At 54.2% G+C, this 26006-nt stretch overlaps 1 long non-coding RNA gene across 3 annotated transcripts in view; it reads right to left on the bottom strand.

The window, feature by feature from the left end:
* Positions 1–25572, bottom strand: part of LOC105487622 (uncharacterized) — a 32574-nt gene extending 7002 nt beyond the window's left edge. The window contains exons 1-3 of one of the 3 annotated variants that reach the window (XR_011623206.1): positions 25292–25572; positions 10580–10658; positions 5759–5886 (exon numbers count right to left, since the gene is read on the bottom strand). This is a non-coding gene — a long non-coding RNA (uncharacterized lncRNA). Of the gene's footprint in view, positions 1–5758; positions 5887–6874; positions 7585–10579; positions 10659–25291 lie in introns of those variants that run through there. The other 2 variants (XR_011623208.1, XR_011623207.1) reach the window with 2 other exon arrangements.
* Between the last annotated feature and the right edge of the window lie 434 nt (positions 25573–26006).

Below are 26006 nucleotides of genomic sequence, written 5' to 3'. Positions count from 1 at the left end.
ATCTGACAACCTCCGGTTCCTCCTAAGTGTGGCTACTGCCTGGGGAAAGCACAGGTGACTCCCAGGCCCTCTCAGAGCACCTGATCCTGACAGCACAAGGACACCCATCTCCTTCAGAGGCCTGGGCAGCCCCAGAGCCAACCCTGTTGATGTCACGGCTTCCTAGGCTGCAGCTGGTGGAAGCCACATACCAGAGGCTTGGAGGGTGAGGGCTGGCACCAAGGAAAAGTGTGGGTTGACCCTGGGGAGAGGATGGGTCCAACTGCTCCCTGCTATGGGCATTCACTGTGGCAGAAGCAACCAGCACTCACCTCCCAAGGGCCTCACAGTGTGTGGAATTAGAGAAAAGTGTAATGACTGTCTGAATTTATGGCAGAGGAACATGAAAACTTATCTCTGCTTAAGAAGGCAGGAAAATCTTTTTACTGTTGATATCAAGTTCATTGAAGTATAATGTACATCCAACAAAATTATGCATTTTTAACAAATGGAAATACCCATGTAACTATCACAATTGATACACAGGTTTCTGTCCAAAAAGCTGTCTTGAGTCTGAGCCCTAACAGGACAATGACCATCTGCTGCTGATTCTCCTGATGCCTGTAGGGTCTGTTATGATGACCCTCCTCCATTCCTGGCCTTGCTAGCTTGTGCTTTCGCTCTTCTTGATCATTCTATAGATCATTCTATAAAATTGGAGTTTATCAAGTTTGCCAGTCTCTTCAAAGAACCAACTTTGGTTTTGCTAAATTTCTCTGTCATCTGCTCTTTATTTCATTGATTTCTGTTCTTTAGTTTTTGTTAACACTTACTTTGCGTTATGTTTGCTCTTCTCTTTCTAGCATTTTAAGGTGGAACTTCAGGTCATTGATTTTAAGCATTTCTTCGTTTGTGGATAGGCGTTTATAGCTATAAATTCCCACTAAACAAGTATTTTTCTAAATGCTGAATTGGAATGATTAAAATTTTATACAATTTGTAAAAGTTTTAATCTGTAAAATTTACTCAGATTCACACACTTCCTTGAAGATGCCCCTGCAGCTTCCCTCGCATGGCACGGGGGTGATGTGGCGTGTTTAGGGCTGCCCTGGCTTTGTCCCGCCAGCTGTTTCTCTTGGTTTTGGGGAGCTATGACCCAGGGATTGGTGGCCGTGGGCTCACCCAGGGATGATGACAGGCAGACACATGTTTTTCACACAAGTGCCCCTGAAGAGAAAATGCACATTAATTTTTTTTCTCTTGGATGTATAGTGTTGGTAAACCAAGTCAAGCAGAAAGCAGGTGAAAGGAAATTCCTGGCTTTCCTGGCAGCTCGTCTGACTGGGCACTGCCGTAAGTAGTTTGTTCACTGGCACCAGTGGACCTGGCAGGTCTCATTCATGCAAACGTTGTCTCTGTGTCCAGGCTCCCTGCAAAGCATGCCGGGACATTTGTTTCTGTACTGGATTGATCCCTCTAGTCAGTCAAGCCTGCTCCTGCAGATTTTAACCTGATTTGTTATGGAAAGGAGAACTGTCGAGTGGCTGCCCCTGCTGGCTTCTTCCTGATAACTTCTGAGCTTGCAGATGGATTTCCACCACATTTGACCTAGAGGCGGAATATCGAAGGCCTCTCCATAGGGCAGAGCCCTGCTCAGGACTGGAACACATCCAGCCCAAGCAGAAATCTGCTGTGGAGATTCCTGGGATGGGATAGGATCCAACTGAAGATTGTTACAGGACCCCAGAGGGTCAGAGCTGTGCTTGTATTGGGTACCGGTGAGCAGTGAATTTGTGGGGCCTGGTGAACCAGGCAGACTCGTGTAGAGCACAGACAGGCCTGAGATTAGAGACCAGAGACATAATGGGAGCTGGGAAGCTGTGCCCACTCCGGACAGAGCTGCACCAGGACCAGCAGACACTGGAGAAAGGAGCCCAGGGCTTCTCTGAAGCTGGCAGGACTGTCCACGGGAGAAAGGGTGCCTGGCTTCTCCTGGCCACAGCATAGCCCCAGTGCAGACACAGCCAGGCCTGCCCTGTGGCCTGTGACCACAAGACCGCCTCCCTGGAGCCCAGCTGGGCGTAGAACTCAGAGCCAGGCTAGACACCTCCTCCACCCTTGCTGGCCGGCAGAGATGGGATCCCAGAGGTGTATCAAGGGTCTGGGCATAGTAGATGTTTGGTGAAAGGCAGTTGCTTTAATCATGCTGGCAATCGACGATGGAATCACCAAGATCCTTGCTCCCTGAGCTATCCTCATGTTGGTGACAGTGGAGAGACTGGGGACCTCATTTTGGGGGGCCAAATCAAATACAGGGAATACAAGGTCTGAGAGACGAATCATTTGTCACACCAGCCAGTGGCCAGCGCACGCGAACCTGGCCGCACCCTCTGGGACCCCCACCTCCATGCCCGGAAGGCATCAGATTCTCCTTTGATCCTGTAAAGGGCAGTTTGATTTCTCCTGCAAACATCCACAGAAACCAGAGGCCTGAGACAGTGACACTGGAAGGTGGGCAGGCTGCTAGTGAGGATTCCTGGATGCGATTCAGCCTCAGCTCGCGGCCCTGTGTGCCCGGTGTTGTTAACAGTGCAGCGCTCTGGTTAAGCCAGGCTGGGAGCGGCCCTGGCGTGTTAGTAATCTGCACTCACCAGCACCACGAGGGCTCCCCTGGCCTCTGTGCCTCTCGGCAATGCCGCACCCATGGGAAGGGAGGAGAGCCTCCCGCCCACCCTCCATCTGTGCCCGTGTCAGGGCTTACGGGAACATATGCTGCCTGTTACTCACTGACCATCTGTTCTCAGAGCTGATGAAGTGTCCCGGTTACCCTGGCAACGAAGCCCTTGATTGGCGGCGGCTCCACAAACATTTGCCGCTCAGGTTTCACTTTTATCTGTGCTCTGGAATGGGGCTGGGTGGGGGGGGCTGGGGCATCAGCAGGCTTCGGGGGTGGGCTGGGGGCTGAGGAGCAGGCTGGGGGTGGTGGGCTGAGGCTGGGAGGTCAGCAGGCTGGGGGAATAGGCTTGGAGCTGGGGGGTCAGCCGGTTGGGGGATGGGCTGGGGGATGGGCTAGGGGCTGGGGGGGTGCAGGCTAGGGGGTGGTCTGGGGCTGGGGGGTCAGCAGGCTAGGGGATGGGCTGGGGGCTCAGGGTCAGCAGGCTGGGCGGTGCTCTGGGGCTGGGGGAGCAGGCTGGGGAATGATCTGGGGGCTGGGGGCTGGGGGATCAGCAGGCTGGGACGTGGTCTAAGGACCTGGGGGGTCAGAAGGTTGAGGGATGGTCTGGGGCTGGGGGAGCAGGCTGTTGGGGGGCAGACTGGAGCCGGGGTTTCTGCAGCTGGGAGGCCAGGCTCCCCTTCTCCATTTTCCTTTCTCACCTCTCTCCCACCTCCTTTCCCTCAGCACTCACCCACCTCCATTCTGGCCCTTCTCCCCACAGTTCAGAGCAGGTAGAGCTGGGAATATGGCTGACCAGTCTGAGAGCTGGGTGGAGGCTTGTTCTTGTTCACCTGGCTCCAGTGCCTTTCCCAAACTGCAGGCTGGAATCTAAGGCTGAGGATTCTCAGCCTCCCAGTCCGGGGCAGCAGCTGCCCAGAAGCCGCCCCACGGCAGTGGACATCTGCTCCCCTATGCCGCTTTGGAGACCTGGTGTGCTGAGGACACATGGGCTGCAGTTAGCGGTTAGCAGGGCCGCCCATGGACCACAGTCCCAGGAAGACGCTCTGCTCAGTTGCTCCGGAAGGGACCTACGGCACATTGCAATCGTGGAGGGGTGGGAGCTGCGGATCCCACCCCCCGGAGGGAGTTCCTGAGTTTTTAGCTTGAGTGGAGGAGCTGATAATGGAAGCTGCAGTAGCCAGTTCATGGCAGTCTCCAAAAGAGGCGAACCACCTCCTCCCTGCTAAGGACATCAACCAAGTGCTGATACGTCACTCGCGTGAGATGGAGAGACCGAGGCACACACTAATGCCAAACTGAGCCTGCGTTTTCTTTAGCGAGACCTGGGATTGAGCGTCACAAAGTCTACATTCTATTTCTGCCAGCGTCTCACAGTCTGGTAGCAAATGTCTGTGGGGAGCCCTCCTCACTCTCGTCTGAGCTTGGAATCCTGGGACTAAGAATAGCAGCGTGGGCCTGCTCTGCACAGGACTGGCGTGAGTGCCAGAATGCTGGGCCTCAGGGCATGCGGACTGCACATTCATGGCATGTGGAGGCCACGCGGGGTCTCAGACAGCACAGGTGAGGAAGCTCTGTGTCCACAGGAACCACGGCATTTTATCACAAGGGGCACAGCACACCAGCGTCCTTGCTCCCAGGAAGAGAGGCCCTGGGCTGCCTGCCGTTGGCTGAGATGATTGAGTCGCCCGGCCTGCCGCACAGCTGGCGTCAGACACGGAGGCCGAGCTCTGCCCCGGGCTCTCTGGGGCCTTCTTGTCACTGGATGCTGAGCATAAGTGGGGTGACACAGAATGCCCACATCCCACAAACGCCCTGGGAAGTCAGTGCCCCTGAAAGATCCCATCTGGACACAGAGAAGCCACCACTTGGTTGGAGTCAGCCCATCATGGCTCTGCCTGGAATGGAGAAGGCCCCGGGCCCAGGTATCATCACTCGTGGCCCCCAGAATTTTGCAAAATCTGTTTTAAAAGTCTCCTTGTAAAAGTGACCTGTCCTCCGTCGGGAGCCCGGGTCTCACCGGAAGGGACGGGTCCTCCGTCGGGAGCCTGGGTCTCACTGGCCATTTTGGGAGCTCAGCCTTCCTGAGCTCAACAGCATCCCTCCATCGCAGTGAGCACTGGTGACCCCTCCCTACTGACCTTCCCTTCCTGGGTCCTCCCAGGCTGGATGACCCCTCTTGGCCTCGATTCTACCCTTTCAAAAGTCCAGCTCCCGCCAACTCTTCCAAGACCCACTGTGTGGTCACCGCAGGTCTGTCCGGGGCAAGGTCAGGCCCATGAGACTCCTTGCTCTATAGGACGTTACGCTCCTTAAAAACAGGGATTTGTCCCTCCCTGAATTGGAGTCTTCTGTATCATTCACCATGGCAGCTTGTAAGCATCAAGAGTGTTGCCTAAGTCAGATTAAAATCTGGCCTTCAAACAACCTTTGAATTAACCGACAAATGTGTGTTGGCACCAAACGGATTTAAGGACAACTCTACCTTGGGCTTTCACCAAACTCCAGCTCTTAGACTTCATTATCTCAACTGAAATAAGATTGAACTTTCTTTGTAATGTCTGATTTATATTTTAAGTTCTGACAGAGACACATTAAAAGACCCATTTCAAGGTTACTTGGATAAAGAACGGAAAATGTTAATGTTCAGTTGTGCCATTTCCCATCTATTCCAACAGGATTTAAACTGCCCCAAACGAAAATAGAAGGAAAGCTTCCACATTTTTTCTGAAGCCAGCATGACATTGCCACCAGAGACCAGTTAAAAAAAACAAAAAAACAAAAAAACCCAAAACTACCAACCAACCTAAAGTGTCAATAGCAAAGCAAAGAGCCCAGTGAAACAGAGCAAACGAAGCCCAGCAGCACGCTGAGAATCACACACCACGGCTCAGTGTGGGCTGTGCTGCCCAGGGCAAGGAGCAGTGGCTCAGTGTTGGGTCTATTAATATCAATCACCATTTAATAGAGCAAAAGAGAAAAGTAGTATGACCAGCCCTAGACATGCTGGCAAACAGTGGATGGAAGTCAACCTCCTCCTCTGTGTTTTGAAGTAGAGACTGAAATGTTCCTGATAAAACAGGAAGTGGTGAATAGTTCTTTTACCTGATAAATGACCTCTGCCTCATCCTGACCGTGCGCCATAGCCGTGAGGGAGACAAGACACTCAGAGTTTCCAGGCTGCCTTCTCTCACTGCTTTGCAGGCACATCCCGTGCAATTAAGGCAAAGAAACTGGAAGTGCAGAAATGAGAAAGGAGCAGAGAAAGCGATGATTACTTACAGATTATTTTATTGTACATCTGGATAACCCTGATGGAGCAATTGAAAAAAATGTGCAAAAATGTAATTCAACAAGGTTAGCAAAAATGTGAAAGATCTACACCAGGAAATCGGCCCTGCCTCGGAGCGGCGCGCACAGATGGGGCGGAAGCCAGGCAGGTGTACAGGCTTCAGTTTGCAAAGTTGGTCTCTGCACATATGATAGGATCCCAGTTAAAAGGCTAACCTTTAAAAAATCAGACAGGCTAAATCTAAGTGTGTGTAAGGAAATATTTAAGAATAGATAAGACAAACCTAAAAGAAAAAGCAAATAATAGAGAAAACTATTATGATCAGATATGAAAACATGTTATAAAATTCCATTTAAAACTATGTCCACTTAAAAATGTTACTGGCAAATAAATAATTAGAAAGTGTAGAAATAGACTTCAAAATACTGCAAATTATATGATAAAGACATTTAAATCATGAGGGGAAACAGGATAGTCATATAATGACGTTGAGTAGGTAGTCTCCTGGAAAAACCATAAAGTTGGTTCTACACCAAAATTAATTCCAAATAGAGCAAAGGTGTAACTGCCAGAAAGAAAAAAAAAGAAGAAGAAAAGAAGCAAAGAGGAGACCATGGGAGAATTTTTTATGACATTGGAGTATGGAAGATCTAAACACAAGACGAAACCCAGAAGCCATAATAATGCTAAGAAACATGATGACACAAAAATAAAAAACTTCTGCCTAGAACGAAACACCACCACGAGCCAATCAAAAGAGAATAACAAGCTGAAAAATAAATTTGCAATTAATACCAGAAAGTCATTTCCAAATATTTAAATCAATAAGAAAGAGACCAGTAAGTCAATAAGTAAAAAGAAGCAAAGGATTTCAACTGAGTTCACAGAAAACAAAATATAAGGCACTTTACATGAAAAAAATGCTCAACCTGCTCACAAAGCCCTGCCCAGGACCAGGGTGTGGGCAGTCAGTGTCTCGTGCGCTGTGAAGGCTGCGTAAAGCCCGTCTCTTCCCAAGAACAGAAAAGTGGCCACATCCATCAGATGGCAAATGCATGTGAACAATTCTATTCCTGTGAATTTATTCTTCGGATACGATCCTGCAGACGTGAAACAGCGTACATGTGGTTACTCGCAGAGGCAGGGCCACAGAAGCTTGGAAGTGGCCGTCAACAGCAGACCAGGTCTAGAGTTTGGAAAAGGCTCACACAGCACACAGCCATTAGCTGGTTTGTGATTCCTCCTTCATCATTCACCTGTCAAGGGAGTTTCTGGTTAGGCCCTGGGGTGTGCTCAGCCCTGCAGAGCAGAGCAGGCACAGATTCTCCCTCAAAGTTCGGAGCTTCTCACCCTGACTCTGCCCTTGAGAATCTGACTCCCAGGGCCACCTCCCAGGGTCACCACTGTCAGAGTGGAGGAACGGGCTTGAGCAGGTGTGACCTCCAGAATCCACAGGGGCTTTTCCAGCTCAGGGAGTGACTGCAGACCTGAACCATGGCAACCCGCCCGCTCTTGACTACAGACCATCCTGGAGTGTTACCGTGAAGATGGGAGAGCCCAGACAATGGAGATGTTCTGAGGGAATTTCCATTTCTGTCTTCAGGACGTTCACCGCTGTGAAACATCCTCGGTCAGTTGGTCAGTCGGCACCCGTCACTGCTGTGAAACATCCTTGGTCAGTCAGTGCCCGTCACCGCTGTGAAACATCCTCGGTCAGTCAGCACTCGTCACCACTGTGAAATACCCTCAGTCAGTCAGCACTCATCACCACTGTGAAATACCCTCAGTCAGTCAGCACTCATCACCACTGTGAAACATCCTCGGTCAGTTGGTCAGTCGGCACCCGTCACTGCTGTGAAACATCCTTGGTCAGTCAGCACCCGTCACTGCTGTGAAACATCCTCGGTCAGTTGGTCAGTCAGCACCCGTCACTGCTGTGAAACATCCTCGGTCAGTCAGCACCCGTCACCACTGTGAAATACCCTCAGTCAGTCAGCGCCCGTCACCACTGTGAAATACCCTCAGTCAGTCAGCGCCCGTCACCACTGTGAAATACCCTCAGTCAGTCAGCGCCTGTCACCACTGTGAAACATCCTCGGTCAGTCGGTCAGTCGGCACCCGTCACCGCTGTAAAACACCCTCGGTCAGTCAGTCAGTCAGCACTCGTCACCACTGTGAAACATCCTCGGTCAGTCGGTCAGTTGGCACCCATCACTGCTGTGAAACACCCTCAGTCAGTCAGCATTCATCACCACTGTGAAACATCCTCGGTCAGTCGGTCAGTCGGCACCCATCACTGCTGTGAAACATCCTTGGTCAGTCGGCACCTGTCACCACTGTGAAACACCCTCAGTCAGCACCCGTCACTGCTGTGAAACACCCTCAGTCAGTCGGCGCCCATCACCGCTGTGAAACACCCTCAGTCAGTCAGCACCTATCACCGCTGTGAAATATCCTCAGTCAGTCGGCACCCATCACCGCTGTGAAACACCCTCAGTCAGTCGGCGCCCATCACCGCTGTGAAACATCCTCAGTCAGTCGGCACCCATCACCATCGGATGTGAAACATCCTCAGTCGGCACCCGTCACTGCTGTGAAACACCCTCAATCAGTCGGCGCCCGTCACTGCTGTGAAACACACCCTCGGTCAGTGAGGACGCACAGTGGAGGAGCAGCCCTGCCACCCTCTTGACACAGCTCAGCCTCTCCACTGGGCAGGTTCAGGGGTTCCTGCCAAGGCCTCTGCCACTGCCTCACAGAACGGCCCTCTTCAGACTTGCTTCTTAGGAGCAGGGGCTGGAGCGCTGAGTCCCACAGGTGGGTCTAGTCTGGAGGACACCTGGCGCCTGGCCTCTCATAGAACAGCCCTGATAAAACATTAATATCCCCGCTAACGATGCCTGGCTGTCCAAGCTGGGGCAGAAGCCTCAGTCCAGGTGGCAGAACACACTTGGAAGGGCTTTGAGAACTCGCTTTCAGAAAAGGCACCAGCTCAACAGGTAAAGTTGTTTCCTGTCATCAAAGCCAAAGGGAGAATGCAAAGTTTCAAGTCACCTTCCCTGGCAGCTTCTTCAGGCGAGGTCTCCCTGGCTCCCTGGTTTTTCTTCTGGCATGGCCCTGCCTCACGACGCCCACCATGTTGCCGTCCGTGCCAGGTTTGTCCACAGTCCACCCTCGACCCTGTCCCCTCAGCCCCGGCTGCCGCGTGCCTTCCTGGGTGCAGCTCGGGGCTGAGTCAGGGACCTCACACCGCATCCTCCTTGACCCCGACGGCCTCACACCCTCCCTGCCACGGAGAGGCTGCAGCCCACTTGAGCTGTTCCTGATGGAAAGCTCTTTGAGCCGGGCCCAGACCTGCGGCTGTGTGCCCTAGCAGGGGCGACTCCCTGGGGTCCTGAGACAGCCCCAGCGGGGGAGACTCCCTGGGGTCCTGAGACAGCCCCAGCGGGGGAGACTCCCTGGGGTCCTGAGACAGCAGCCCCTCTGGACTGTGCTCCGGTTCCAGGCAGTGGCTGTGCTGTGCCCTTCGTGCAGCTCCAGAGGTGTCTGCTGCTTGTTGCTTTGCTGCAAGGCCACTGCAGCCCGGCTGTGGGAAGGTGAGCCCCTTGCTCTGCCTACCTGCTGCCCTGCCCCCTGTGGGACCCCCGGTGCTCCTGAAAACAAGAGTGAGTTCTGTGGGCTGAGGTGAAGCCTCTGTTGGGCCCAGAAGTCCCTTGTGAGAAGGAGAATGGGGCCAGCTGCTGGGGCCTCCAGGAACGCAGACCAGGATAAACACTTCTGTATCAAGACCTTGCTTCTAAGAAAGGAAACCTGTGAGTGTTGTTTGTTTTTTTTAATGAAAGTCAGAGCCTGGAGGGAAGACAGCCTGTGTCCCACCCTCCCTCCTACGCAGGCACGCTGCTGAACTGTAAAGGCAAAGCTCTGTGCTCGCCCCGGTCGCTCCCCTTGGAAACAGCCTTCCCGCTGGCCTTCGCCCTCTCTGACAGCAGGCCCCGAACAGGAGTGCGGAGACGCCTTCCGGACGGTGCTAGTGAAGTCGCCGTCGCGCCTGCAAGTGGGACTCAACTGTAACACGTTCGCTATTTGGTTTCACGCAAACAGTTCAGCCAAGCCAGTAAACAGCTGCGCCAGGAGCAGATGGATTTGCCATTGGTGGAATCACGGCATTGTCAGCTACCCCACACGTCCTTGGCCAGACCCAAGGGTGGTCTGCGGAGCCCGAGCTGAGCTGCTGCGCTGTGAAGCCTGTTAAGCTATAGTTTGGGACGCGTTTTCAAAGTTCCTGAAGCAGAATATGACCTTTCCTTCCTTACTGATATTTTGACATATGTCTGGGTGGAAGATTTTTACTCCTTGAATTAATTCCTGGAGAAAACACACTACAATTCAGAAACAAACACGGACTTTATGTCCCTTGTTCATATTTAAAAATTTAAAAGGCAGAGAAACATCCTTTACTGGATTTCCCGGTAGCTTATGCCTCAGCCCATCACAGCACGGCTTAATCCTGCCGACTGGAGCTGAGGCCTGTGTCTCCTCCAGCTCACAGTGCACACCAGGACTTCAGTTTGGGTGTGTGACCAAGGATGTCTCGCTCTGCTGCAGCCCAGAGAGGACCCGCCTATTAGAGTTACCTGCTGCCAGTCAACGTTCTTCCCACAACACAATCCACGTCAGTAGGATAGAACCGGTGGGTCACGTAGGCTGCATTCGCTGGGGAAAGACAGGGAAGTTATCTATTACAGGAGTTTTCTATTATGGGAGCTATCTGTTACAGGAGCTATCTATTATGGGAGTTATCTATTACAGAAGAGCTTCAGCGTGAAGTGAGTTTAAGGGCCCTGGAACTAGGGAAGTGGGTTTACCGTTGGGGTCTCTGATTCTGAGAACCCACCTGATACAAACTCTGGTGAAAGGAATTCTCCTGGTCGGATTCTCCTGACCGAGTGTTTCCTGACACGTGGGCACCAGGCAGCGCCTCCCTCAGGACACACAGCAAAGGGCTGCAGCCACATTTCTTCCCTTTAAGCTGCCCTTCCAATTCCTGCCCTCCCGATCTTCCTAACCACACCTCACCACTACCCTTCCGACACCAGAAGCTCCAGTGGGAGTTCGAAGCCCTCAGTGCGGGCTCTGACCCAGGCTGGCTGTCACTATCTGCCAACATGAACCTTGTGGCCAGAGCCCTCTGACCACCGACACCACATGGGCTCTGCTTCCCCACATCTGTGTCCCTGTGGCCTTTCCCCCCGGAGCTGGTTACCACGGGGTGGGGGCTTGACCTCGAAGGACACCACTGCAGCAGGCTGCACCAGCCTGGCGGGCCATGAGCCAGCACCCCACGGGTGGCACCCTTCCTCTCTGCTTCTTCCCGAAGGCCAGCTCCACCAAAGCTCTCTGGAGCCCTTCACGGCTGTGTGTCGTCTCTGCAGAGCCTCTATGACTGTGTGGCTGGTATCCAGCGTGCTTACCAACCCCCTCGTCAGAATGGACGCCAGCTGCTGGTGCGGGCCCTGCCGGCCCAGGCATGGAGAGGGCCCTCGTGGACCCAGCACCAGCTCCTGATGCATCACCAAGAGCATCTCAGCTCCACATCCCTGCACCAGATGGGGGCTCGCAGGGCAGAGAGCTCCCCGGCCCAGCAAGGCCACGTTCGTGGTGTGGCAAAGGTCGCCATCTGCCTCCCGCCCATTCTGATGGTCTCAGTCACAACCCTGCCTCCTCCAGGCAGCTCTGCGCTTGTGCAGGCTGAGGCACCTCCACACTGACGCCACAAGGACTCAGCTAAGAATTGTAAGTAGATGGTGCCTAACGCATGAGAGAGTGGTGAGGCCACGCATGTCGCCCCGTGCAGCCGTGAGCCAGGGGCACGAGCTCAAAGGACACTGAGAGAGGCCAGAGGAGGGGCTTTTAGAAAATGACCCGTGGAGCCAACCGAGAGCGTTGGCAGAGGGTGACGGCGCTGCCCGGGAGGGCGTTTGACGTGTGAGTGGCAGGGACCCAGACAGGGACCACCACTCTCCATGTCCTTTACCTTTTTATTGTTTAAATGTGTTACAAGCTTGTGTAGCACTTGTAATTAAAAGACAGACTTGGCCGGGTGCAGTGGCTCAAGCCTGTAATCCCAGCACTTTGGGAGGCCAAGGCGGGTGGATCACCTGAGGTTGGGAGTTTGAGACCAGCCTGACCAACATGGAGAAACCCCGTCTCTACTAAAAATACAGAATTAGCCGGGCGTGGTGGCAGGTGCCTGTAATCCCAGCTACTTGGGAGGCTGAGGCAGGAGAATCACTTGAACCTGGGAGGTGGAGGTTGCGGTGAGCGGAGATTGCATCACTGCTTTCCAGCCTGGGCAACAGGAGCAAAACTGTCAAAAAGAAAAAAAAAAAAAAAAAAAAGACAGACTTAAATATAAGTCAAAGAGAAAAAGTAAACGGACCTGTTTCTGCCTAACTCCTGCCTGTGATTTGACCTCTGACTCTGAAAACTGGGATCTTCTGCAAAAACGTCAGAGTCAAGGGCTTGCCCTGTGGAGAGCCTGGTGGTAAGGGCCAGATCGTCGGCAGAGTACGAAGGCAGAGATGAGCACTGTGGGCTGGTGGAAATCACACCCAGGGCAGATCAGCAGACGCCGGAGGCCTGAAGCACCTCCGTCTGGGATGGACCTCTAGGCACTGCTCCCTGGGCGGTGGGTGGAGGTGCAGGGGCCAGGCTCTGCTCGGCGCCCCACGCCCTGGCAGGGGTGGGCCTGGCTATGGAGGTGGAATCTTGTGGTATCTCAAAAGTTGATGCAGTTTTGAAATGCAGTTATTCCTTAACACTAATTCCCTCAGTGTTCTCTCAGTGAGTTCAGAAAGACTGAGATCGCAGCCTCCAAAGGCCAGGCAGTGAGTGCCCTTGAGGCTTCCATTCCATTTGCCTGTTTGCTCTGATGGCTGCGTCCTCTGCTCTCACCCAGCAGCCAAGTGTGGCAGCTCTTACGCACTGGGAACCGTGCCAGTTGCTGGGGGCTGTGGACAGGGTGGTCTCAGACCCCTTCTCCGAGGAGGGTCAGTCGACAAACAGCACACACAAGGTATAAAAAGCAGGAAGAGGAGAGTCAGGCTGGGGCATCTCCCAGGGCAGGGGAAGGATGGACGCTGCCCAGCGCAGAGGATGGGAGAGGCTGGGACTGAACCACAGGTCAGTCCAGACTGACATTAGACACATGGGGTGTCAGACTGAGCCCCCCACCTCCCTGGGCCCACAATTTCCTTTCTCTGAGCTCTTCACGTGGCTCTCTCTGAGCCAGGGCCCCAGCACGCCAGCAGGCAGGCACAGCGTCCCTGAGAATGAGCACTGGTAGACTCCACGTCTTCGCTGTTGTGGACAGGGCTGCAATAGACACGCTTGTGCAGGAATCCCTTTGACGTTGATTCCTTTTCCTCTGGGCAGATCCCCAGTAGTGGGATTGCTGGATCGAACGGTAGTTCTGGTTTTCGTGTTTTGGGAGCTCTCCACGCTGCTTTCCATCAAGGTTGTACTCGCATCGCCACCAGCGGCGTCTAAGATTCCCTTTTCTCCAAATCCTCGCTAACATCTGTTATTTTTTGTCTTTTTGGTGACAGCCATTCTGACTGGGGTAAGATGGTATCTCATTGTGGTTTTGACTTGCATTTCTCTGATACTTAGTGATGATGAGAATTTTTTTCATAGACCTGTTGGCCACATGTCTATCTGCTTTTGAGAAGCGTCTGTTCAGATTTTTTGTCCACTTTTTAGTGGGATTATTTTTCTTCTTGTTGTTTGATTTCTTTGTACCTTCAGGACATCAGTCCCAAGCCAGATAAATAGTTTGCAAACAATTTTCTCCCATTCAACCAGTTCCCTCTTCACCCTATTGTTCCCTTTGCTGTGCAGAAGCCCTTTGGTTTAATGTTGGCTCATACGCCTGTTTTGGTTTTTGTTACCTGAGCTTTTGATCACCCGAAATACCCTGGCTTGACCGCTACACATTAGATACATGGAACAACATTTCTCATATACACCATAAATCTGCACAACTAAAAACAAGTAACTTTTCAAATACAAAAAATAATAAAGGATAAGCATTAGCATCAAAACCATGAAAATGATGGGTGGCTTGGGAGCCAAGCAGGGCCATGGCGAGAAAGGGCCTCAGCTCGGGGTTGCCGGTGGTCAAGCTCGTGATCAGGGCTGGCCTGTGGACTGGCTCGGGGTTGCCCGTGGTCAAGCTCGTGGTCAGGGCTGGCCTGTGGACCGGCTCAGGGTTGCCCGTGGTCAGGGCTGGCCTGCGGACCGGCTCAGGGTTGCCCGTGGTCAGGGCTGGCCTGCGGACCGGCTCGGGGTTGCCGGTGGTCGGGGCTGGCCTGCGGACCTGCTCGGGGTTGCCGGTGGTCGGGGCTGGCCTGCGGACTGGCTCGGGCTCTAATTCCAGCTCGGTGCTCTTTGGCAAGTCATTCTCTGAGCCTCAGTTTCTTCAGCCAGCAAGAAGAGCTAATGATAGGATTATGGAGGCAGGGGGGGTGGAGCTAATGCTCATGTAAATGCTATTGCAGAGCCCCTAGGGCATAGAAAGCACTCAACCAAAGCCTGCTCCTTCCTTTTTCTGCAAGAATCCATGTGAGCCCCTGAGGCACGGGCCCTAAGCTCCACACCTCATGGCTGGATAATTGCCACTGTTCTTAGGGAATCTGCTACCTCACTCCCAGTTGCTCCCGTGACACTGAAGACAGGAGCAGAGCCCCTCAGAGGATGGGTGTGAGGAGAGGAGGCCTGAGGTGCCCCCTCCCCACACTCCTTCAGGGGACTTCCATTAGCAGAGGAGCCCCACCCAGCTTCACACTGGGAGCTACGGAGGCCCCCAAAAGGTGGCGTTCAGAGCACAGCACACAGCAGAAGACCATACGCGACAGCTTTGCAATCACAGCCAGGATCAATATCACCTTCTCACCACTTGGCAATTTAGCAATTACTGAATTTGCATTTAAAAAACACACGTTCCATAAAAGAATCTTAAAATATGTTGACTCAATACCTCGGGTGATTGTTTCTGACACCCACCCACACTGACAATAGGCATTACAGTGGTAATATTCTAATATTCTAAACATTCTAAGGGACCTGCTGAGGCTCAGGAATTGCAGCCATGTCTTTCTTTATGGCAAGAATGTGTAATTAGTAAATTGAATAGATTTTAACACTCTTTTGGGAAACTGTTGAAGGGGCTATTGCAATGTTGCAGTATTCGGGTCTCGTGTGTGTGTGTGTGTGTGTGTGTGTGTGTCTGTGTGTGTGTTAATTACATACTTAACAGCAGCTGCTGCTGAGGCAAGTCGAGCCAGTGCTTTTCTTCCTTCTCCTCCCGGGAGACATAGACTAGCTGTCACAAAGATGCGGCAGAAGTTTGTGAGTGTCCATTTGGAGTTTTCCCAGGCCGGGCCCGGGGTCGCTGCACAGCCAGCAGCCACCTCACCCTTGCCTCCTTCCTGCTCAGGCAGAGCTCAGCTCCAGGGAGCTCACTGTGAGCGTTCCCACTGGGGAGTCCCTGGGACTTTCTGGGTCGGGTCCCATCCCTGACCCTCTGCTGCAAGGGACTGCGATGACTGCAGTCTGGGGAGGAGGCCTAGGGCAGGGAGGGGCATGGGCCCGGTATCCCTCAAGCGCATCACCACCACGGCCGCTGGCCAGCTCAGCCCATGCCTGGCAGAGGATGGTAGGGGCAAAGGCCAGGTGCCCCTGTGTGGAGCCTTTTAGGACCCACCTCGTTTGTAAACAGTGAGCCAAACAAGACCCTGGAAAGCAAGATCTGCCTGATCCTCAGGGGAAGCCCAGGCACCCGCCCAGCAACGGCTCCCAGCAGGCCGTGCCCCAGGCTGAGTATGGCCCCATCATCGCTTGTCCACGTGGGATGTGAGAACCCTCCCAGCCTGAGCTGGCAAAGCTGAGACGGGGCCTTTCCCATGGGCTCTACTGTGCACGGGCTGCTTACTTTTCTTCAGCAAGACTGAGCCAGACATCCCTTGCCTGGAGCAGGAGCAGCACCTGAGACCCAAACGTGGGTCAAGAGGTTTCCTCTATTGCTCTGTTCAGCCCCCGCCCCACCCCAGAGCCCTGTTTCTTAAGCAGTTTGAATAGGACTAAACCAAAGCAACTCGAGACACGGTGGCAGCTCTCAAGCTCTGCTGTGCGTCCGAACCTGGAGGGCCTTGGTGAACACAGGTCTTTGACCCCACCCCAGAATTCGTGATCCAGATGGAGCCTGAGACTGGCATTTCTCACAACCCCTGAGATGCCGCTGGTGTGGGGACCACACTTTGAGAACTTTGGACTTGATTGCTGATGACATTCAAAGCTTCAACTACAATTACAAGAACAAACTGAAGCTGTCTGCAGATGCAGAGTGCCTCTGGCCCACGGTGACTCCGACCCCACAAGAGGGCTGCTGGCCCCTCCCGCACCAGCCACCGTGCCCCAGTTCAAAGGCCAGGGCCAGAGATGCCGGCCCCTTGTGGGTTCCGTCACCAACCAGCCCTGATGGAACACGGCAATGCTGAGTTTGCTGCTGCCAGAACAAGTCATATGAAAACAGTGGGGTCCACTCTCCAGAACCTGCAGGGCTCAGACGGCCAGGAGGGTGCCTCTGGAGCCTCACCATCCTCCCCTGGAGGCACCGTCCCCCGCCCAAGCCTGTGCCGTGGGCTGCGTTAGGACCCTCCACATGCCCTCACCCTCCCCAGAAACCCTGCAGGACGGGCCTGGACCCCAGTCACATCCATCCTGCCACCTCAATGCCTGGGACCCCCTCAGTAGGCACCTGGACCCTGCCCCCCGGTAGCAGGTGCACGGCAGCATCCTCTGCCTTTTCTGTCTCCAGTGAATGTCTAAAAGGCTGCTGGAACCACATCCGCAGGTGCACCCAGCAGGACCAGCTCTGAGTCAGCGTCACCCCCACTCTCACTGAGAATGCCCAGGCCCCTGAGGCCAAGAGCAGACAGGGCCTGACAGAGTTGACAGCAGATTTAGGCAAAGTCTGACGCCTGGGAAGGCTCCTTCTCCTCAATAAAGTCCAGAGAACTGTGCCTCTTGCCCAGGGCCATGGTGAGGCTGGATGAGCCACGGTGGACGGGACCCACTCTTGCCCTCGCTGCGTGTCCACAAAGGGTGTTGGCCAAGGAGAAGTGGCCTCGTCAGCCTGTCACACGCGTCCAGAGTAGCCGGCGGCTCATGCCTGTAATTCCAGCACTTTGGGAGGCTGAGGCGGGCGGATCATTTGAGCATAGGAGTTCAAAAGCAGCCTGAGAAATGTGGTGAGACTCATCTCTGCAAAAACAAATATGATCTGGGCATGGTGGTGCACCTATGGTCCCAGCTACTCGGGAGGCTGAGGTTGGAGGATCACCTGAGCCCCAGAGGTCGAGGCTGCAGGAAGCCATGATCACACCACTGCACTCCAGCCTGGTGACAAAGTGAGACCCTGTCAAAAAAAAAAAAAAAAAAATCTTGTCCAGGAAACGTGGATTCTCATCTGTGTCATTCTTGTGCCTCTCGGGTCACCAGAACACTGTACCTGCCCATCCACGACTGGGCCGCTAACAGGGCGCCTGGGAGCGAGGTGAGCAGCCGCGTGGAAGGGCCGTGGGAGGAACATGCTGGGTGGGTGCCAGGCTCCCAAGCCCTTCCTTGAGGCTCCGAAGACCCAGCCCAGGCCTCCACGTCTGCCGCCACAGCAGATTTCCAGAGAGAGGAGGGGACCACGCTCTGTGCCGGGTGCTGCCCTCATATGACACGTGGTCCTCGCTCCGTTGTCCTCGCCCCAGTCCTTAAAGGAAGGCGATGGCAGCCTTTCAGAGAGGAAACAGACACCCAAAGGGGTTGACTCGGCAAGCTACCCAAGGAGTAGGAGAGGTCAGCAAAGGCCGACCAACGAAAGGTCAGCTAAAGGTCAGCTAAAGCTGGTCAACAGGCTCCCCAGGGGTGCTGCCTCCAGACAAGGAACAGAGAAACCTCCAAAGACCTCAAGCCAACTTCGTAGCAGGTACTGAGCTAACGAAGACGTGGATGTGAAGTTCCTACCCTGGTAACACACAGACCACGAGGCACACCTCGGCTTTGAGGGCACCACACTGGCAATGGAGCAGTTCTCCTGGCCTGGCCGTGGGCAGCCCATGCCCCTGGGGTCGCACCACACCCAGAAGGCCCCCGGGGCTGTGCAGGGTCAGGACCGTTTCCCACAGATGGCCCACGCGTTCTCACATCAGTTCTCCCCACCATGGGTGCTGCCCACTCAGAGAAGCAGAGGAGGCCGAGTCTTCTGTCAGGATTCCCTGCAGATCCCCAGCCGGAGACCCCGTGGTCGTCTGAAGCACCAGAGTGAGACACAGTTGCCAAACGGGGTCAAAGTGGCACCTCATCCACATCCCTTGCCAGAGGGGTGGCAGCAACAGGAATCTTCCCAGGGAAAGGTTGGAGCTATGGGAAGAATTAGGATCCCCAAGGAGGACAGGTGGCAGAGGCAGAAGAGCGGGGCTCAGATGGGTGGTGGCGAAGGGCACGAGAGCCACAGGACAGAGGCACCTGCCATCCCGTCATGGCCTGGACACCCCGCTGGAATTCTGGGAGCTGAGATGCCCAGTCCTGTCTTTGGTTGGAACCTCCCAGGTGGCCCTGGAGCTCCTGGGTCTTATTGTGGCTTCTTGGACCAGGTGCTCCACTTTCCCAAAGCCCTGGGCAGAGGTGCTGTGACCCAGCCTCACATCCTCTCTGAACAAGCAGCACCATCCCGGCCGCGATATTCTGGACATGGCTTGGCATGGCGGAGGTGTGTTCTAGAAAGAGCCAGCCCTGTCATCAGCGCTCACATCACAGCAAGCCGGCAACGGGCCCCATCCCTGGACACATCCCTCGTGGCTACTGCATTTTCCATGAAGCCGTAGACGACTGGAGTTCACAAAGACATGGAGAGGGTGTGTGAGAGTGTGGCTGTGGAGTGAGGGTACAAGTGTGTGTGAGAGTGGGAGGGAGTGAGAGTGGAAGGGTGAGGGTGTGCGTGTGTTTAGGGGTGAGTGTGTGAGGGTACAAGTGAGTGTGACAGTGCAAGGGTGAGGGTGTGTGTGTTAGTGTGAGTGTAGGAGTGTGAGAGTATGAGTGTGTGTGGAAGGGTGAGTGTGTGCTTTAGTGTGATTATGTGTGTGTGAGAGTGAAAGGGTGAGGGTGTGCGTGTGTGTGTGTATGTGGGAGTGAGGGTGTGTGATTGTGTGTGAGAATGGAACAGTGAGGGTGTGCATGTGTTAATGTAGGAGTGAGTGTGTGAAGGTACAAGTGAGTGTGACAGTGGAAGGGTGAGAGTGTGTGTGAGTGTAGTAGTGTGAGAGTATGAGTGTGTGTGGAAGGGTGTGTGCTTTAGTGTGATTATGTAAGAGTGTGTGAGAGTGGAAGGGTGAGGGTGTGTGTGTAGGAGTGTGAGAGTATGTGTGTGGAAGGGTGTGTGCTTTAGTGTAAGAGTGTGTGCGTGAGAGTGAAAGGGTGAGGGTGTGTTAGAGTGTATGTGGGAGTGACGGTGTGAGAGTGTGTGTGAGAGTGGAAGGGTGAGGGGGTGTGTGTATTAGTGTGAGTGTATGTAGGAGTGAGGGTGTGAGAGTGGAAGGGTGAGGGTGTGCATTAGTGTTAGTGTGAGTGTTGTGGGAGTGAGGGTGTGTGAGAGTGGAAGGGTGAGGGTGCGTTTGTGTTAGTGTGAATGTATGTGGGAGTGTGAGTGTGAGTGTGAGAGTGGAAGGGTGAGGGGGTTGTGTGTGAGTGTATGTAGGAGTGAGGGTGTGTGTGAGTGTGTGAGTGGAAGGGTGGGGGTGCATGTGTATGAGTATGTAGGTGTGAGAGTGTGTGTGTGTGTGAGTGGAACAGTGAGGGTGTGCGTGTGTTAGTGTGCGTGTATGTAGGAGAGTGTGATTGTGAGACAGTGAGGGTGAGTGTAGACCTGTAAGAGTGGAAGAGTGGGGGGGTGTCAGTGTGAGTGTTATGTAGGAGTGAGAGTGTGAGTGTGAGAGTGTGAGAGTGGAAGGGGGGTGCGTGTATGTAGGTGTGAGAGTGTATGAGTGTGTGAGAGTGGAAGAGTGGGGGGGTGTGTGTGAGTGTATGTAGGTGTGAGAGTGTGAGTGGAACAGTGAGGGTGTGCGTGTGTGAGTGTGCATGTATGTAGGAGAGTGTGATTGTGAGACAGTGAGGGTGAGTGTAGACCTGTGAGAGTGGAAGAGTGGGGCGGGGGGTGTGTGTGTAGGTGTGAGAGTGAGTGTGTGTGAGAGTGGAAGGGGGGTGCATGTATGTAGGTGAGAGAGTGTGAGTGTGAGAGTGTGTGTGAGTGGAACAGTGATGGTGTGCGTTAGTGTGCGTGTGTGTAGGAGAGTGTGATTGTGAGACAGGGTGAGTGTAGACCTGTGAGAGTGGAAAAGTGGGTGAGTGTGAAGGTGTGTAGGTGTGAGAGTGTATGAGAGTGTGTGTGAGTGGAACAGTGAGGGTGTGCGTGTGTTAGTGTGCGTGTGTGTAGGAGAGTGTGACTGTGAGACAGTGAGGGTGAGTGTAGACCTGTGAGAGTGGAAGGGGGGGGTGTATGTGTGTGTAGGTGTGAGAGTGTGTGAGAGTGTGTGTGAGTGGAACAGTGAGGGTGTGCGTGCGTTAGTGTGAGTGTGTGTAGGAGAGTGTGATTGTGAGACAGGGTGAGTGTAGACCTGTGAGAGTGGAAGAGTGGATGAGTGTGAATGTGTGTAGGTGTGAGAGTGTATGAGAGTGTGTGTGAGTGGAACAGTGAGGGTGTGTGTGTGTTAGTGTGCGTGTATGTAGGAGAGTGATTGTGAGACAGGGTGAGTGTAGACCTGTGAGAATGGAAGAGTGGGGGTGTGTGTGAGTGTGAGTGTGTGTCGGTGTGAGAGTGTGAGTGTGCCTGCGTGCACACGTGTGTGAGTGAGGAGCCCAGGATCCCGGCTGCTTGGGCCTCCTCAGCCTCCTCCGACTCCCGAGGGGAAGAGGCTCCGCCCTGTGCCATTTCTCACCTTCTCATCCCAATCTTTCAGGACAGAGTGGGGACAGCTCCCAAACCCAAGGCCTCAGGGACAGGGAAAAGGTGGCCCCAGCTGCCGGTTAGAGCAGCCTGTCTGTCCCTGGCACCTGGGAGCAGCTTCCAAGGGCCCCGAGTGGAGGAGGGAGCAGCCTCCCCCAGCTCCTCCTTTAACGCGTGCAGCACCCTTACAATAGCCTCTGAATATTAACTCCCCAGATGGCATCTCGTCTTCATGGAAATGGTACCAAAATACTGGATCAGTTACCGCAGCCTAATCCAGAGCAGGAAGACAGTCGTTTTTCTCTGTGAGCGGCGGATGCAGACAGCCGAGAAGTAACTTTAAAGGCTTCTGCTGCCTCATCTGCCGGCCTTCCCCGGTGAAGGCACCGCCTGTCCCGCCCCATGGGAACGTCACATTCCAAGGGCCCTCCCATGTCCCCTGCAATATGGGAGTCAATCTCCAAGTATCTGGAGGTGGGTCTCTCCCAGGCAGCCCCAGTCGCGGACCTCAGGGCCTGCCCACCTGGGCTCAGCCCCCAGTGCTGTGTGGGCTCCCATGTCCCTGTCCCTGCTGAATTAGAACAGTCCCCACCCAGAAGGCTGCTGGGGAGGGGAGGGGCACAGTGACCCAATTAACTGAAGTGTGTGTCTGAAAGGGCCGGCTGCACGGTCGGCAGGAGGTGTCGGTCCTGTGTTCCCACCACCATGGCACTGAGGAAAGGCACCTCCTTCCTCCCCGGTCAGCTCCCAGATGCTCAGAAGCAGAAAGACCCTGAGATGGCCGGCAGGTCCTTTCCAAGAGGACACCAGGTCCTCATGCACTCTCTGCCTGGCCACCCTCACCACACACATCACACTTCAAACCCTCCCCCTCTGCACTCTGGGCCGAGGAAACCTCTTGGAAGTTCTGAACCTCTTAGACACACCTTGGAAACAGTCCCCACGGAGGGCACTCGGAGTGCGGTGAGAAGAGGCGAGAGTGAACCACCCTGCCCCCGGCCCTGGTGCCCTGAAACACCCATGGAGCCATCCACAGGAAGCTTCCGTGATCCCCATGAGCCAGGTGACCCTCACACACCCCCCAGGCAGCCTCACCTACGGTTGCCAGAAATTTAGCAAAACAGCCAAACATGAACGGAAAACATTCAGCAGGATGGCCAGTTGTTAAAATTTGAATTTCAGATCAAGAAGAGTTCATGTTCGCTATACACAATCCCATGCAGTATTTGGGACACGCTTATCCCACCTGAAATTCAGATGCAACTGGACATCCATATTTTACCCGGCCATCGTCCTCCTACCACAGGCCGTCCTACCTGTGGGTAGTTTCTGGGAAGGACAGGCCATTTGACCCTCTTGTACCACCCACATCCTCCATCCATCCGTCCCGGACAGGAAGGAAGTGGTGACCTGCTCCCACCTCAGCCTCTTTTCTCTTCTATCAAAGTTCTCATTTTCCCCAGCACTTCGTTTACTTCCCATCATCCCCCTCTGCTAGCTGTGGGGGGGGTACTGTAATTCCATTTCACACCACGACAGCGAATGACCAAGGCCCAGGGCTGGCTTTGTGGCTGGCTGCATTTAATAAGGACCTGAAAAGTTTCCCAAGGGCTCTCCAGGAAAAAGAGAAGGGGAGAGAGGTGGATGGATAGGAGCAGGTGATGCAGGCGATGGAGGGCCCTGCTCGGGGAGAAGGGGCAGCCCGGCCCGGGTTTGCCAGGGAGGAGCGTCTCTCTCGGCTGTGCTGGAGCCTGGGTCTTGAACACGGCCGCAGGACCCGGCAAAGCCTCTCAGATGGCCTGGCCTCGCACCGAGGGCTCGGCTGGATGCAGGCCCCACGGGCCCCGGGGCCTGTCCTCTGTGAGGCCCCGGGGAGCAGACGTAGGTCTCAGAGTGCAGAGGAATCACGTTTGTCATCCGCCAACTTTCTTTGGCTCAAAGGCCATTAGAGCATTCTCGCTTTTTCCTTAATGCCAGGGGGCAATGTGTGACCTCAGCTCTGGGGAAAAATGAAAACGAACGTGGAGGGTGGCGTCGTTTTTAAAAACGAGCTTCCTGCATGTTGTGGCCGTGGAGTGCTCGCCATGCCTCGGAGTCTCAGGCTGCATTCCAGGACCACGCGGGGCCTGGCAGAGCTGGCAAGAGCAGGCCTGGGTGGACTGGCAGGGAGAGGAAGTGGTGACGTCCAAACAGAGCCCAGGGCTGGCCTCGGCTCCAGCCTCCCCTGCCACACGGTGCCTGTCGGTGCCCGGTGGGTGCTGAGTGCCACACGGTGCATTCTGCCCACCCCTGATGCAACTGTCAGTCACGCAGCCGAGAGGCGAGCACATTACAGAAAAGGAAGTGGAGACTCACAGAAGAGAAACATCAACCCCAATGCTGAGCAGGTTGTGGGTTTCAGGGTCTGGATGGAAGCAGGGTCCGCCTGACCCCGTGTCCACACCCCGAGCCCACATCCCACATCCCAGATTCCGGACCCACCAGAAGTTCACACTGGATCAGCTCTGTGGGAGGCTGCGTGTGCTGATGAAATGACTGCCCTGAGAACGGCAGCGCAGAGCCCGCTACTGTGCACAGAAGAATGCGTTCCCTACAGAATCTGTGTAGATGACCTGGTTTCCGTCACACGGACATGCCACTGTGAACTTCATAAATAAGAACAGCAAGCCAGGCTGGGTGCCGTGGCTCACGCCTGTCATCCCAGCACTTTGTGAGGCCGAGGCGGGCGGCTCACCTGAGGCCAGGAGTTCGAGACCAGCCTGGCCAACATGGTAAAACCTCATTGCTACTAAAAATACAAAAAATTAGCTGAGTGTAGTGGTGCTGCCTGTCGTCCCAGCTACTTGGGAGGCTGAGGAATAGAATCATTTGAACCTGGGAGATGGAGGTTGCAGTGAGCCAAGATTGCGCTGCTGCTCTCCAGCCTTGGCGACAGAGCAAGACTCTGTCTCGGGGGAAAACAAAACAAAACAAAACAAAACAAAACAAAAAACCCAGCAAGTCAGAGGGTGCACAACAGACCCTCCTGGGAATGGCCTGAATCACTCTTGTGGATATCCAGGCACATCCCCTCAGTCCAGCCAAACCACAGAGCCCTTCCTGCACTCCATCCCCCGCCCATATCTGCCCCCTGGATTCCCACTGGGGCACCACACGTCTGCTCTCTGGGGGCGCCCTCTCCACTCCACGTCGGGGGCACCTTTCCTCCTGGAGTCCCTGTGAGTCTCAACCACAGCCTCGGCCCCCTTGGTACCTCCCCGCCCGCTCTACCAGGCCAACCCGTCCATCATGCCCACCTGCAGGCATGTTCTGGATGGGCTGTCTTGTGCTTTGTTGTTTTCGCTTGTTTGTTTTTTGTTTTGGTTGTTTTGTTGTTGTTGTTGTTGTTGTTTGCTGTTTGTTTGTTTGCTGTTTGGTGTTTTTTTTTCCCAGAGTCTTGCTCTGTCACCAGGCTGGAGTGCAGTGGTGCAACCTCGGCTCACTGCAACCTCCGCCTCCCAGGTTCAAGCGATTCTCCTGCCTCAGCCTCCCAAGTAGCTGGGACTACAGGCGCCCGCCCCACCCACCACACCTGGCCAATTTTTGTATTTTCAGTAGAGACGGGGTTTCACCATGTTGGCCAGGAGCTTTGTTTTGTTCTAATTCAAGCCAACACTTAGAATTTTAACGATTTTGCACAGAAGCCTGGATTTCTGCCTGCCTTCTCCACAGGACAGCCTCTGACAGGTAGGATGGATAGCATGCTCTCTGGGCTTCTCTGTGATCCACACACGCCCTTCCCTGCCTCTCCCTGCTTGCTGGGCCTGCTCTGACCTGGGCCCCTGGGACCTTCCTACGAGTCAGGAGCTGGCACTGACGTCCAGGGGCTCTGAAGCAGCTCACATAGAGCTCACCTTTCCAGCACGGCTCACTTGGCCCAGCTGCGGGCTGGCTAAGCTGGTTTGCTCCGAAGTTCCTCTCACACTACCCTGGGGCTTTGTACGTGCCCTGCTGCCGGAAAGGGAAGCCAAGAAACACTTCATTTAAAGCTTGAAATAGGAGTTGCCAGAGGCATTGGCCCAGGTCCCTCAGCAGGAAACAGGACCTTGAGGTGTCAAACCCCCAACCCTGTGCCCCAGGGTTATGGGGTCTATGAGCTCTGCAAGGGTTCCCAAAAACACATAAGAACTGGAACAAAGATTCTTTGCTCCAAAATATGAAAGCAAAAAATCCAATTGATGTTTGAATGCTTACAAACAAAATTTCCCATCTATGAGGACAGTGCATATGGGCACAGTGCAACTCAACCCTCACATACTTCCTGTCAGTTCCACTTCGGGTGGGCTGCTGAGGCAGTTTCACACAGTTGGGGGGATTTGCATGGAGTCTCCAGAGGTCAAGGAATTGAAGCCTGAGAGACAGAGAGAGAAAAAGGAGAAAGGGAGAGAGACAGAGAAGCAGTGAGTGATGCCAGAGGAGCTCTGCGACTTCCTCCTCCTAATACCCCACTTTTTCCAAGCTGAGTGTCAAGCACTTTGCATGCACTGGGGCCTGGGAAAGCCACAGTTCAGTGGTCCTCCTGTGGTTTTTAGGACCACAAAGAACCTTTCACTTTGCCCTCAAACCAAATTGGTAACCTCCTATTCCTGAAGACAGCTTCCTTTTTTTTTCCATTTCAGCAGAAACAAGTGAGATAGCAGAAGCACTGAGGACCCCAGGAAGCCCCTAGGGTTCGGACCTCTCCCTAGAGAGGCATCATGACTGCGGATTTGGGCATGGGGGTGGGAAATGGAGGCCTCCACTCATCCTTAGCACATGGGGACCTGTGCGGCTGGCGGTGTCCACTGTGCTAAGCTTCTTAGAAAAATGGCTATTAAATATATAAAGTGTTATATACATATGAATCCCTTGTAGCCAATGGTAAAGATGAAACACACATATCGCGTGCATTCAGACAAAAGGGGCAGCTCCTGACTGCTCTGACCACAAAACACTGGGGCCAGGGACCTGCGCATCAGAGGCATAGAGATGAG

This window comes from Macaca nemestrina, chromosome 5 (genome assembly GCF_043159975.1).
Source record: "Macaca nemestrina isolate mMacNem1 chromosome 5, mMacNem.hap1, whole genome shotgun sequence".
Taxonomy (NCBI): Eukaryota; Metazoa; Chordata; class Mammalia; order Primates; family Cercopithecidae; genus Macaca; species Macaca nemestrina.
Note: the sequence above shows the minus strand (reverse complement) of the source record. Positions and strands in the feature narration are given on the sequence as shown.